The sequence below is a fragment of the Xenopus tropicalis genome, chromosome 4 (genome assembly GCF_000004195.4).
Source record: "Xenopus tropicalis strain Nigerian chromosome 4, UCB_Xtro_10.0, whole genome shotgun sequence".
Lineage (NCBI taxonomy): Eukaryota > Metazoa > Chordata > Amphibia > Anura > Pipidae > Xenopus > Xenopus tropicalis.
This window is the reverse complement of record NC_030680.2, coordinates 152,409,790-152,418,465: the sequence shown is the minus strand read 5'-3', so window position 1 is coordinate 152,418,465 and position 8,676 is coordinate 152,409,790. Positions and strand designations below refer to the sequence as shown.

Below are 8,676 nucleotides of genomic sequence, written 5' to 3'. Positions count from 1 at the left end.
ATCCCCAGCCCCACTGCTTGTATCAGACCCCACACTCACAGCCGGGCTGCCCACGTTCCCTCTAGTGGCTGCACTCAGTTTGGCAGCGGAAGGGTTAAGCTGGGAATTGGGTTCAGGTGTCTCGTTACCTGCAGGATCCTGAGAGTTGGATTCCCCGGCCTGGGAAACCTCAGCAGCAATTCTGCCAGATTGGGACAAATAATCTGCTTTTTCCCTTTCAACTGGACTTTCCCCTGCAGCACAGGCCTCAAGGGGTGTTTCTGGCACCACATATTCCTCCCCCCCAGTGGAACACATTTGGCTCCCAGAAGTGATGTTTACAGGGGATGATGGGAGTTGTAGTTCACCTACAGGTAATTGTGACACAGCTTTGCCACCATCTTGTTTTTTCCTGTTAGATGCACCTTTAGCATTCAGTGTTGCTTCTCCCCCCACTGTAGCGCCAGAAGGTGAAGCCCCCACAGATACAGAGCCCTGGGATTTCTTGGCTTTAGGAACAGGGGGTTTGGTACTTACCCCACCAGTTCCCTCCTCAGCTGCCCCCGGGGTAAGTTCTGCTGCATTTTGTTGCTTCTGTTTGTTTCTCTCACTCCTTCTTACTTCTGGAGCTTCAGCTCCCAGCTCTGACTTTCTGCCTCCAACGGTCTTTCCCTCTGCAGTTTGCTTGGCCGGGCCCGGGGCCCGGGGCTCCATCTCTCCTGCCTGCACTTCCACTGTCCCACAATGGCTGCCGCTCAGCTCCTCCTGTGCAGGTCTCCCCACACCTCCTCCAACCGACCCAAACTCCAATGTCTGAGAGTCAGAATCTCTCTCCAAACCTTCCTCCAGGCTGGGCCCTAAAGCCTGAGCCTCCAGTGCTGAAATTGGCTGTCCAGAGCCTCCTGGTCCTGGGCTAACACTGGCCATGCAGAGAGATCAGATTACACGTCTGCCCTGCTCTCATTTCCCTACAGAAATAGGGGTTGGTAGCACTAGGTAGGTACCTAATATATAGGGGCAGAGACAGGGGAAAGTGTTGGAAGGGTTACTGCCTGCCCTGCTCTCATTTCCCTACAGAAATAGGGGTTGGTAGCACTAGGTAGGTACCTAATATATAGGGGCAGAGACAGGGGAAAGTGTTGGAAGGTTACTGCCTGCCCTGCTCTCATTTCCCTACAGAAATAGGGGTTGGTAACACTAGGTAGGTACCTAATATATAGGGGCAGAGACAGGGGAAAGTGTTGGAAGGGTTACTGCTTGCCCTGCTCTCATTTCCCTACAGAAATAGGGGTTGGTAGCACTAGGTAGGTACCTAATATATAGGGGCAGAGACAGGGGAAAGTGTTGGAAGGTTACTGCCTGCCCTGCTCTCATTTCCCTACAGAAATAGGGGTTGGTAACACTAGGTAGGTACCTAATATATAGGGGCAGAGACAGGGGAAAGTGTTGGAAGGGTTACTGCTTGCCCTGCTCTCATTTCCCTACAGAAATAGGGGTTGGTAGCACTAGGTAGGTACCTAATATATAGGGGCAGAGACAGGGGAAAGTGTTGGAAGGTTACTGCCTGCCCTGCTCTCATTTCCCTACAGAAATAGGGGTTGGTAGCACTAGGTAGGTACCTAATATATAGGGGCAGAGACAGGGGAAAGTGTTGGAAGGGTTACTGCCTGCCCTGCTCTCATTTCCCTACAGAAATAGGGGTTGGTAGCACTAGGTAGGTACCTAATATATAGGGGCAGAGACAGGGGAAAGTGTTGGAAGGGTTACTGCCTGCCCTGCTCTCATTTCCCTACAGAAATAGGGGTTGGTAGCACTAGGTAGGTACCTAATATATAGGGGCAGAGACAGGGGAAAGTGTTGGGAGGGTTACTGCCTGCCCTGCTCTCATTTCCCTACAGAAATAGGGGTTGGTAGCACTAGGTAGGTACCTAATATATAGGGGCAGAGACAGGGGAAAGTGTTGGAAGGGTTACTGCCTGCCCTGCTCTCATTTCCCTACAGAAATAGGGGTTGGTAGCACTAGGTAGGTACCTAATATATAGGGGCAGAGACAGGGGAAAGTGTTGGAAGGGTTACTGCTTGCTCTGCTCTCATTTCCCTACAGAAATAGGGGTTGGTAGCACTAGGTAGGTACCTAATATATAGGGTTTTTATGTGGTTTTATTAAAAAACTTCACAAAAGAGAATTGACAGAACTCAGACCAACATGCCGGCCGAGACAGGGGAAAGTGTTGGAAGGGTTAAAAAATTGTCGGAAGCTTAAGAAACAAATTCCACTTTAGCTCAAACCCCCCCAGCTTCAGCCGGTACTTACTCTGAGAAATACAGTGTTTGTATCTGCAACAACAACTTATTGTACAGCGCTGACGAGTATGTTGGTGCTTTATCAATAAATGTTAATAATAATAATAACTGCACAGGGTTTTGGTATTGGACAAATGACAAAGGTTGTGGTAGGGGATGTCACCATCAGCATAGGAAGGGGTTCCTTACTGTAAGGGCAGTCAGGTTATGGGGTTCCCTACCCAGAGAGGGGGAATGAGTGATACATTGGGGGTGGGGAGGAAAGGGGATGTCACCATCAGCATAGGAAAGGGTTCCTTACTGTAAGGGCAGTCAGGTTATGGGATTCCCTACCCAGAGAGGGGGAATGAGTGATTCATTGGGGGTGGGGAGGAAAGGGGATCTCACCATCAGCATAGGAAGGGGTTCCTTACTGTAAGGGCAGTCAGGTTATGGGGTTCCCTACCCAGAGAGGGGGAATGAGTGATTCATTGGGGGTGGGGAGGAAAGGGGATCTCACCATCAGCATAGGAAGGGGTTCCTTACTGTAAGGGCAGTCAGGTTATGGGGTTCCCTACCCAGAGAGGGGGAATGAGTGATTCATTGGGGGTGGGGAGGAAAGGGGATCTCACCATCAGCATAGGAAGGGGTTCCTTACTGTAAGGGCAGTCAGGTTATGGGATTCCCTACCCAGAGAGGGGGAATGAGTGATTCATTGGGGGTGGGGAGGAAAGGGGATCTCACCATCAGCATAGGAAGGGGTTCCTTACTGTAAGGGCAGTCAGGTTATGGGGTTCCCTACCCAGAGAGGGGGAATGAGTGATACATTGGGGGTGGGGAGGAAAGGGGATGTCACCATCAGCATAGGAAAGGGTTCCTTACTGTAAGGGCAGTCAGGTTATGGGGTTCCCTACCCAGAGAGGGGGAATGAGTGATACATTGGGGGTGGGGAGGAAAGGGGATGTCACCATCAGCATAGGAAAGGGTTCCTTACTGTAAGGGCAGTCAGGTTATGGGGTTCCCTACCCAGAGAGGGGGAATGAGTGATACATTGGGGGTGGGGAGGAAAGGGGATCTCACCATCAGCATAGGAAGGGGTTCCTTACTGTAAGGGCAGTCAGGTTATGGGGTTCCCTACCCAGAGAGGGGGAATGAGTGATACATTGGGGGTGGGGAGGAAAGGGGATGTCACCATCAGCATAGGAAAGGGTTCCTTACTGTAAGGGCAGTCAGGTTATGGGGTTCCCTACCCAGAGAGGGGGAATGAGTGATTCATTGGGGGTGGGGAGGAAAGGGGATCTCACCATCAGCATAGGGAGGGGTTCCTTACTGTAAGGGCAGTCAGGTTATGGGGTTCCCTACCCAGAGAGGGGGAATGAGTGATTCATTGGGGGTGGGGAGGAAAGGGGATGTCACCATCAGCATAGGAAGGGGTTCCTTACTGTAAGGGCAGTCAGGTTATGGGGTTCCCTACCCAGAGAGGGGGAATGAGTGATTCATTGGGGGTGGGGAGGAAAGGGGATCTCACCATCAGCATAGGAAGGGGTTCCTTACTGTAAGGGCAGTCAGGTTATGGGGTTCCCTACCCAGAGAGGGGGAATGAGTGATTCATTGGGGGTGGGGAGGAAAGGGGATCTCACCATCAGCATAGGAAGGGGTTCCTTACTGTAAGGGCAGTCAGGTTATGGGATTCCCTACCAAGAGAGGGGGAATGAGTGATTCATTGGGGGTGGGGCGGAAAGGAGATCTCACCATCAGCATAGGAAGGGGTTCCTTACTGTAAGGGCAGTCAGGTTATGGGATTCCCTACCCAGAGAGGGGGAGGAGACTGACCTTTGCTACATTGTTTAAAACGTAACAAGCAGGAGTTCAGTAAATGCCGCTTTTAATAGCAATTAGATTTACAAATAACTTTCAAAACACTAACATTTTTTTAATACATTTATAAAGATAATCTTTTTATCTTTGCACCTTGTTATTCTATAACCGCTATTGTGCAGCAGAGGGCGCTAGACATGCAACTTTCTAAAAAAAAAAACAGCTGCTGGGGGGGGGGGGGACAGGTCTCATGTATAACAATTACTGCTTAGCAACTAAAGACTTTCTATAGGGTCATGGAGAAACCCATTGTATATTATTTCCTTATTGTATACTGAGTTATACAGGGATAATGTACCCCCTACTGTAAATGATAAGGATATTAGCAGTCACTGAGGGGTTCTGTGCCCCCCATATAAAGGCACAAGGCTGCAGGCTGAGTTATACAGGGAACTCTGAGTATCACTCATGTATTATAAGGGATAATGTACCCCCTACTGTAAATGATAAGGATATTAGCAGTCACTGAGGGGTTCTGTGCCCCCCATATAAAGGCACAAGGCTGCAGGCTGAGTTATACAGGGAACTCTGAGTATCACTCATGTATTATAAGGGATAATGTACCCCCTACTGTAAATGATAAGGATATTAGCAGTCACTGAGGGGTTCTGTGCCCCCCATATAAAGGCACAAGGCTGCAGGCTGAGTTATACAGGGAACTCTGAGTATCACTCATGTATTATAAGGGATAATGTACCCCCTACTGTAAATGATAAGGATATTAGCAGTCACTGAGGGGTTCTGTGCCCCCCATATAAAGGCACAAGGCTGCAGGCTGAGTTATACAGGGAACTCTGAGTATCACTCATGTATTATAAGGGATAATGTACCCCCTACTGTAAATGATAAGGATATTAGCAGTCACTGAGGGGTTCTGTGCCCCCCATATAAAGGCACAAGGCTGCAGGCTGAGTTATACAGGGAACTCTGAGTATCACTCATGTATTATAAGGGATAATGTACCCCCTACTGTAAATGATAAGGATATTAGCAGTCACTGAGGGGTTCTGTGCCCCCCATATAAAGGCACAAGGCTGCAGGCTGAGTTATACAGGGAACTTTTTCCTGGACCCCCAAGGACCCCCTGAGCCCTTACATGGAGCCAATTAAAATGAGGCAGATTTAAAGTCACAAGGTGCTTTGCCCCATATGAACACACGGGGGCGCCAGAGATGATACAGTTTGAAGCTCAGTATTTCGGTCCCATAGTGTCACTGTATTTGGCACAATAATCAGTTCTTCCTCTGCCCCATAGCCCAGTCTCTATACCCAGATCATTAACCCACTAACTCCAGGTGATACTGTCACATGGGGGTATCACAAGCCATTCCATACAGGACATACACTCATACTTACCCCTCGGTGCAGGTAGGTTAACTCCCCCCCCCAATGAGAATCACTTCCATTTCCAATCTATAAACTCTGCTGATCATTCCTTAACAAGGTGTGATGAAAGCATGCTGGGAGTTGTAGTCTTAAAACAATATTGCTCAGTAAAACTTTTCCACAGCTTTCCAGGGCGACCCCATAACATGCAAAAGAATCCTCCAATGAGAGTTCCAGTTGAACTATGTAAATCTGGCCCCAAGATGGAGACAGTAGGGCAAGATGGAGACAGTAAAGCAAGATGGAGACAGTAGGGCAAGATGGAGACAGTAGGGCAAGATGGGGACAGTAGGGCAAGATGGAGACAGTAGGGCAAGATGGAGACAGTAGGGCAAGATGGAGACAGTAGGGCAAGATGGGGACAGTAGGGCAAGATGGAGACAGTAGGGCAAGATGGAGACAGTAGGGCAAGATGGGGACAGTAGGGCAAGATGGGGACAGTAAGGCAAGATGGGGACAGTAAGGCAAGATGGGGACAGTAAGGCAAGATGGAGACACTAGGGCAAGATGGGGACAGTAGGGCAAGATGGGGACAGTAGGGCAAGATGGAGACAGTAGGGCAAGATGGGGACAGTAGGGCAAGATGGGGACAGTAGGGCAAGATGGGGACAGTAGGGCAAGATGGGGACAGTAAGGCAAGATGGGGACAGTAAGGCAAGATGGAGACACTAGGGCAAGATGGGGACAGTAGGGCAAGATGGGGACAGTAGGGCAAGATGGAGACAGTAGGGCAAGATGGGGACAGTAGGGCAAGATGGGGACAGTAGGGCAAGATGGAGACAGTAGGGCAAGATGGAGACAGTAGGGCAAGATGGAGACAGTAGGGCAAGATGGGGACAGTAAGGCAAGATGGGGACAGTAGGGCAAGATGGGAACAGTAGGGCAAGATGGAGACACTAGGGCAAGATGGAGACAGTAGGGCAAGATGGAGACAGTAGGGCAAGATGGGGACAGTAAGGCAAGATGGAGACAGTAGGGCTAGATGGAGACAGCAGGGCAAGATGGAGACAGCAGGGCAAGATGGAGACAGTAGGACAAGATGGAGACAGTAGGGCAAGATGGAGACAGTAGGGCAAGATGGAGACAGTAGGGACAAGATGGAGACAGTAGGGCAAGATGGGGACAGTAGGACAAGATGGGGACAGTAGGGCAAGATGGAGACAGTAGGGCAAGATGGGGACAGTAGGACGAGATGGGGACAGTAGGGCAAGATGGAGACAGTAGGGCAAGATGGGGACAGTAGGACGAGATGGAGACTGTAGGGCGAGATGGAGACAGTAGGGCAAGATGGAGACAGTAGGGCAAGATGGAGACAGTAGGGCAAGATGGGGACAGTAGGGCAAGATGGAGACAGTAGGGCAAGATGGCGACAGTAGGACGAGATGGAGACTGTAGGGCGAGATGGAGACAGTAGGGCAAGATGGAGACAGTAGGGCAAGATGGAGACAGTAGGGCAAGATGGGGACAGTAGGGCAAGATGGAGACAGTAGGGCAAGATGGGGACAGTAGGGCAAGATGGCGACAGTAGGGCAAGATGGCGACAGTAGGACAAAACAGAGAGTATATTGAGTGTACATATTTATATCAGGTTAGTGACTACAGGAATATGAGATATTTTGGGAGAATCCCCCTCACTGGGGGTGGAACTAAAGACATGTGGTCGTGAGGAGATTCCGGCCACTTTAGGAGAGACAGTAGGTTGTGTAGTTCTCTCCCATTGGTGGGTGCGGCCCAATAACTAAACAACCTACTACCTCATCCCACAGGGCGGTGGCGCCAGAGAGCAGCTGCTGAAATCTGATGGGGCGACATCTTCTTATATTCCAAGTTGTGGCTGATCTGTTCAATAAAGAAAGAATTCAGATTATTATTAATAACACAATAATAGTCGGGGGGGGGACAGACCCGAAATAATATAATATAATATATAATACAGGAGCCTATTAATTTGGGCCCTTTATTTCCCTGTGGCCAACTGTGCGCCCAGAACTGCCTTCAGATTCAGAACCACAAATCCAAATGTTTTACCCTTGTTGGATCTCATGAGTGGAAGTTATTGGATTGTGGCCCCTTGGGTGCCGGACTCGGGGAGTCACCAGAATGCAGAATAAATCTTCCACTAGGTGGCGCTGTGCAGCTAAACTCACTGCTTGTCTATGCACAGGATGGAGACAGTAGGGCAAGATGGAGACAGTAGGGCAAGATGGAGACAGTAAAGCAAGATAGAGACAGTAGGACAAGATGGAGACAGTAGGGCAAGATGGAGACAGTAGGGCAAGATGGAGACAGTAGGACAAGATGGAGACAGTAGGACAAGATGGAGACAGTAGGGCAAGATGGAGACAGTAGGGCAAGATGGGGACAGTAGGGCAAGATGGGGACAGTAGGACAAGATGGAGACAGTAGGGCAAGATGGAGACAGTAAAGCATGATAGAGACAGTAGGACAAGATGGAGACAGTAAAGCAAGATGGAGACAGTAGGGCAAGATGGAGACAGTAGGGCAAGATAGAGACAGTAGGACAAGATGGAGACAGTAAAGCAAGATGGAGACAGTAGGGCAAGATGGAGACAGTAGGGCAAGATGGAGACAGTAGGACAAGATGGAGACAGTAGGGCAAGATGGGGACAGTAGGGCAAGATGGAGACAGTAAAGCAAGATGGAGACAGTAGGACAAGATGGAGACAGTAGGGCAAGATGGGGACAGTAGGGCAAGATGGAGACAGTAAAGCAAGATAGAGACAGTAGGACAAGATGGAGACAGTAGGGCAAGATGGAGACAGTAGGGCAAGATGGAGACAGTAGGACAAGATGGAGACAGTAGGGCAAGATGGGGACAGTAGGGCAAGATGGAGACAGTAGGGCAAGATGGAGACAGTAGGGCAAGATGGGGACAGTAGGGCAAGATGGAGACAGTAAAGCAAGATAGAGACAGTAGGACAAGATGGAGACAGTAGGGCAAGATGGAGACAGTAGGGCAAGATGGAGACAGTAGGACAAGATGGAGACAGTAGGGCAAGATGGGGACAGTAGGGCAAGATGGAGACAGTAGGGCAAGATGGAGACAGTAGGGCAAGATGGGGACAGTAGGGCAAGATGGGGACAGTAGGGCAAGATGGAGACAGTAAAGCAAGATGGAGACAGTAGGGC

General features: G+C 49.8%; 1 non-coding gene across 1 annotated transcript; it reads right to left on the bottom strand.

The window, feature by feature from the left end:
- Positions 1–7,204: 7,204 nt before the first annotated feature.
- mirlet7e-1 (microRNA let-7e-1) lies at positions 7,205–7,294 on the bottom strand. The gene has a single exon (NR_049651.1). It is a non-coding gene; the product is annotated as a microRNA let-7e-1 (primary transcript).
- Between the last annotated feature and the right edge of the window lie 1,382 nt (positions 7,295–8,676).